Genomic DNA, 6,528 nt, shown 5'->3' on the forward strand with positions numbered 1-6,528 from the left:
ATCATTGTATTATGAGACGTGATCACTATGGAGATCTTTTTTTTTTTTATATATATATATGAATGATAATGTTGAGGGCAATCATTTTTTGAGTCTCAGTTTAACATCTGGGTATTTGTGGGCCACTTTGCAAGGGAAATCATCTCTCTTCCCTCTGTAGCCTTTGCTTTACATGTGGTAGACGTTCATCTAGCCAATATTTTCAGAGAATATGTCAAGGGAAGCTGAGCGGCAGCACAAATGCAGTAATACAATAACAATATACGCATTAGACTAATGTATTTCCGGTATGTGTCGGTTATCTCCTATGATATATGTAAGGCCTTGTACTATACTGCAATAGTTCATAGCGTCATCTGGGTTTGGCAAGAACATGTTGTTTTTCTCTCATCTGAGCACAAAGGTCCTTCGATGACCAAGCCAAAGGCTCCTTTGAAAAATGCCCTCATAAATGTGTTACTCTGAGTTTTGTGTGCAATATTAACCCAGAGGGGAGGGACACGGTGGTAGTATAGGTTAAACTTTGTCTGAAGTTAGGAATCACTATACTATAAACCAGTTTATTGATTGGAATGTCCCTTGGTATACCACATTTTTATAAAAAATAGTTATTTGTAAATATTTTTTGATATAGTTCATTCAATTTGTACAAAAGGAAAACATTGGATGGTTACCTAGAAGTATGATAACACCCCCGCTGAAGACCAGAGGTAGTAGTGCTTCATAATTGTGTGATCTGTAGCTAACATTATCACTTTAGGGCCACTGCCTCATAATTATAATCTCCATAAAATATGATCATATTATTGAAGTAATAACAATGAAAAATACATTAACATAAACATGTTTTTTATTTTAATGACATTATCAGAAGCCAGCAGGCTCAATTTATGTTCCCAAAATAAGGCAGGCATTTTAACAACTCTCTTTCAGACTTGTATATCCCCACAGGGCAGCATATTTGAACCCACTGTATTCATGTATTCTAGTAATGCAACCTAAGGGAACTGATCTGTGAGTAAATGCGCTGGTTGTGTTGTGAGGTAAAATGAGATTCTAATTAAGTGCTGTAAGGCTGTTTCTACAAAGGTAGCCCAATTCTGATATTTTTTCCACTAATTAGTCTTGACCAATCCCATCAGGTCTTATCCCATCAGGTCTTTTCACATTAGCTCATTTTCAGAGCTGATCTGATTGGTCAAAAGACCAATTAGTGAAAAAATATCAGAATTGGGCTGCCTTTATAAACGCAGCCTAAGACAACAAGTGTGTTTGTAATGAAAGAAGCCACAGGGGTTCCATAATATTGCATTATTTTTGTTTCTATTAGGTTTTTCACTCATTTGTAAATAGTGTGTGTCACAGGAGGCTGCTGAGGGGAGAACGGCACATAATAATGGCCGGAACGGAGCAAATGGAATGGAATCAAACACCTGGAAACCATGTGTTTGTATTTGATACCTTTCAACTAATTCCGCTCCAGTCATTACCACAAGCCCGTCCCCCCCAATTAAGGTGCCACCAACCTCCTGTCTGTGCATTTTCTGCTACACACAGCACTATTAATGAAATGTATATAATTTAGTGTATAGGTGGTAAGGGTAGGTAACAACACATCTGCCACGCTGATCCTCAACACGTGGGCCCCTCAGGGGTGCGTGCTCAGTCCTGTCCTGTACTCCCTGTTCACCCATGACTGCATAGTCAAGCACGATGCCAACACCATCATTAAGTTTGCAGACGACACAACAGTGGTAGGCCTGATCGCAGGGCCGGACACGCCCCCATTCTCATGAACGGGCTGTAGTGGAGCAGGTTGAGAGCTGGAAGTTCCTTGGTGTCCACATCACCAACAAACTATTATGGTCCAAACACACCAAGACAGTCAAGAAGAGGGCACTAAAGCGCCTATTCCCTCTCAGGAGACTGAAAAGATTTGGCATGTGTCCTCAGAAGTTCTACAGCTGCACCATCGAGAGCATCCTAACTGGTTGCATCACCACCTGGTATGGTAACTGTTCAGCCTCTGACCACAAGGCACTATAGTGGGTAGTGCGTACGGCCCAGTACATCACTGGGGCCAAGCTTCCTGCCATCCAGGACCTCTATACCAGGTGGTGTCAGTGGAAGGCCCTAAAAAATTGCCAAAGACTCCAGCCACCCTAGTCATAGACTGCTCTCAATTCTACTGCAGGCCAAATGTTCCCGGAGCGCCAAGTCTAGGTCCAAAAGGCTTCTTATTTATTTTTTTACTTCAGTTTATTTTAGTAAATACTTTCTTCACACTTGTTTTTCTTAACTGCATTGTTGGTTAAGGGCTTGTAAGTAAGCATTTCACTGTATGGTCTACATGGCGTGTGACAAATACAATTTCATTTCATTTTTGATTTGATCATTGACAAACTTGTTTTCAATTGCAAGTATATCCTATTTTCAGACACTGAAAGGCTTCTGCTATTAAAATATTGTATTTGTTTTCAATTGTACATGGCACAAATTGGGGTACATGCTTTTGGACCCAACTAGTGGTTTTACATTATTAAGTTGTGCTTTAACTACTTTAACAGGAAAGAAAGGCATGCAAAGATTGAGATTATCAGTAGGGTTTAAACTGGCTCTTGATGAGCAATTTTGGTACTGAAAACAAGTTTATTTACAGTTGACTGTCTCTTGTAGAAGTTCTACCATGTTTCGTCATAGCATTCATCAGGAACGACTATAATGATCTACTATAATTACTAAATTGCTAATAACTCCAACTAATGCTGAATGCTGTCTGAAACGGTATTGTATGGGGGTAAAGGGATCTTCCTAATTATTCATTGCATCAACAGTACCATGTCTCTGCCACCAGAGAGAGCCGTAGCCTTGGTTATATCAACATGGCATATGGTGTGCTCTATTGTGTCGGTCTTCAATTCCTCTGAGACTCGAGGACTTAACCATTTCATATCGTCTATTTACCACAACAGTCCAGTTTCTCAAATTCATGGGAGGCTTGATATAGACAATGTACACAATTAGAGTCATTTGATGTCCCTTTCAGGTCATTTCTGTAATCCCAGGAGGGCAGAATGTTTCCTAAACCAAAAGCATGCTGGGTAAAGTCATCTTGGCTGTCATAGTGGCTGACAAAAGGTGTAACATTATGTCCCGACACATATTGAATTAAAATATAATTAGATTATTAACTTAGAGTATGCCATTAGTGATTACCTTTAATCAAAATTATATAAAAGATAATTAACCTTGTGCTTGTCTGTTTTTAGAGCAACTTCTGTATAATCACTTTTTTCTATCTATAACTGAGGCAGACATGATGCATGCATTCCAGTCATACTAATGCTTTGTGCATTAACCTTTTGGCTGATAGGTCACGGTTTTTAAATTCTTGTTTTACAGCTCAGATAAGGTGGACAGTGTTTGTGTCAGTGCTTGTGAGCGAGTGTTCACATGTGCTGGGGAATTCCTCTCACCTATAACATCAACAATGTAAATTCACACAGGAAATCTTGCTGAAATCTTTAGCAATAAGAAAAGTATTTGGCAAGGGGCACTTGCCCTTTACTTTTGTCAAGTATTTCCGTACCAACCCCACCCTGTCCACCCCCCCAACTGACCCCACCCTGTCCACCCCACACTGATCCCTTATTGAACAGCATAGACTGGGTGAGACGGACAGTAACAGCCACCTCCATTGATTATTGGATTTGTATCCATCACCCTGTGGATTTGTATTGGCTCCCTTGGTGCCTGGGTGCTGAGATATTGACTGCTTCTATCTGTAGCCTAAGTCACACATTTGCAATGACATTCATTAGAGGGTGATTTGAAGAGCACACATAGCGAGGTAGGCACACTCATCCTCTGTGCAGTTTTACTCAAATTGTTTTAATACTAGTTTCAAATGTAGGGTTTATAATGCCAACATAAATGTTAAGGCAGTTTCTGGTCACCACAACCTTCTGGTTTGCCTAGTGTTTAATTAATGTGACAGATTGAAATGGCTTTCCTGATTCCTAAAGTAAACCTCTCAATTACACACACACACACACACACACACACACTTCTCTCTGTTATCAGCCTGAATAACTTGGTCTAAGCATTTAATTTCAGAAGGCTACTTACTAACTGTTAAAACACCCTGACATATACATACTGATAAAACCTGCTCATTTGGCTGAATCCTGCTTTGTTTAACTGTCCCCTGTCTTGATGAATCCTGTTTTTAATCTCTGCTTTATTTTCCATGAAGGGATGCAGGGGTAGTCACTGCACTGGAGAGGGAGTGTTCTGCCTCAGGCTACGAAACGTAGATAATAAATGTTCAAGTCATTGGAAAATAAAGTGATTCTAAAGCATGTAGTCAGGTTTAATGCTGTTGTTCTGTGGTTGTTTGGGTGGGTGAGTAAGATGGCACGTATCATGGTTCAAATGCACGGAATTCTGTTACTTCCTTGCCTTCAAATGCTGATGACTCAGGCGGAGGGTATTGTTGATAGACTCTCTATGCTAACTGCATGCTCTGCATTTACACACTGTCCAACAACAGCATGACTGCTATTTTTAGATGAGTCCAGCTGCTCCCCTGCACCACCCTTTAACCAGCTATTCACCAATGATTTATAGGAAGAGTCCATGTGAAACAGTTGTGGTGTTGGGACACGTGTTAGGTTTGTAAGAGCAGTGCCAGCTAAGATTGGTCAGGCCTCATTAATGGTGATACTTATTAGAAAAGTTAATATGAAAACTATATGAAAATATGAAAACTATATATAGGCCTATGCTTTACATATTTTCAAACTTACAACATTTACTATTTTTATTTGTAATGTGTAAGTACCAGGAGAAATCCCTCAAAGTGACAACTGTTGTTATGTTGCTGTTGTCCTTGCTGTCGTGGAAGTGCTGGCTCCGGTTCTGCAGATACACACTTACTGAGGTCAGACAGGGAACAACCATGTTTTAGACCTCTAACACTTGTCATATGATGTCACACAGTCACAGTAATGATGAGTCAACAGCACCTGGACCCAACCCAAGTAACACACTTGTGGTCATTCCATGGTATCCAACCCACAGACAAGTCCTTGCACAAAGAGACAACCCCCCACTCCCTGATACTGTAACTGTAGTCCAGTTCCCAGCTAAGGCTTTGCGACAACCTCCCTCTCTCAATGAGACCAGTATACATGATCACACTGGTAGGCAAGGAAACACCTTATCATTCAGTTACGGTCCTTACCACAAACACACACATTTACACACATTCGCACGTACACACAATACAATGCAGTCAAATACTCTTATTTTACAATGACAAATAGACAACTATTTTTGGCAAAGCATTTGGACAATGTATTCTGTGTGTTCCGCGTGACACCTACTGTGGTGTCTATTTCAGCAGCTCTCTATCCATGTATTGATGCATGCCTTCCATTGATTCAGGCATTGATTTGCCATGTAATCCATTACCCATCTGTCTGTTTCAGCTGGCTTTTAAATGACCAGTCAGACTGAGCTATTAAGGTGAGTGCTGGTGAAGTCCAAAGGTTGGTGATATAGTCAAACAGAGACCGAGGCATGGTGGATAGTGCATGGATAAAGTGATTGAGAAAAGAGTGGATTGAAATGGACATATCAACATAAAAGGGATTTCATAGAAATATTTTGTCAACAGTTTATGTGAAATAAATAAAATTATTTTGCAATAACTGCTTTTATATTTTTGTTGCCTCAACTAGCCTAGGCCTGCGTCTATGACTGTGTTTACACAGGCAGCCCAATTCTGATCTTTTTCCACTAATTGGTCTTTTGACCAATCAGATCAGACATTTTCCCCCAAAAATCCGAATTGGACTGCCTGTGTAATCACAGCCCTTGACACTGGCCTAGGCTAGTTAAGGCAACAGGCTGCCACTGAGAAAGTAGAGTCCAGTTAACAGAGGATAAACTTTGACCCTGTTACTGAGGCCAGTCTATCCACAGTGGGGTCAAGTGGTGGGTGTGCCGTATTGGATGGATCCATGGCTAATGGGATTGATATCATTACTCCTTTAGATGGTCAATTATTTGTTTAATTAACTGAGATGGACCTTGGATAATTGAACTATTGACTGGCCTCTCAGTAACATTTGTCTTTCATAATAACGAGTGGTGCAGATAAAGCTACTGATCCTGGTGTCCTACATGTGTGGTTCAGAACAGTATGGGCTTGGTTGAGAAGCATGAGATAATACTGAAATGTGACTAATTCTTGAGTGATCTGGTGCACTCATTGCATAAATCGAATCAGGACCCAATTTTCCTTTGGTTTTATTTTCCCTTTATACAGTATACAGTATAAACCTCGCTATAACCCTAAATTATATTATGTTGGAGGAGCTCCAAAAACAACAATGAAACAACCATTTCTAACCATTAAGCATTTTCTGCATGTCAGTCTGCTGGTTGCATGTCTGCAGCTGTCTCAATAATGCTGACAATGCAGCCAGTTTCTGCCCAACACCACACTGTCTCTGTATGTGA

The sequence above is a fragment of the Oncorhynchus mykiss genome, chromosome 17 (assembly GCF_057628025.1).
Source record: "Oncorhynchus mykiss isolate SJ-2025 chromosome 17, ASM5762802v1, whole genome shotgun sequence".
Taxonomy (NCBI): Eukaryota; Metazoa; Chordata; class Actinopteri; order Salmoniformes; family Salmonidae; genus Oncorhynchus; species Oncorhynchus mykiss.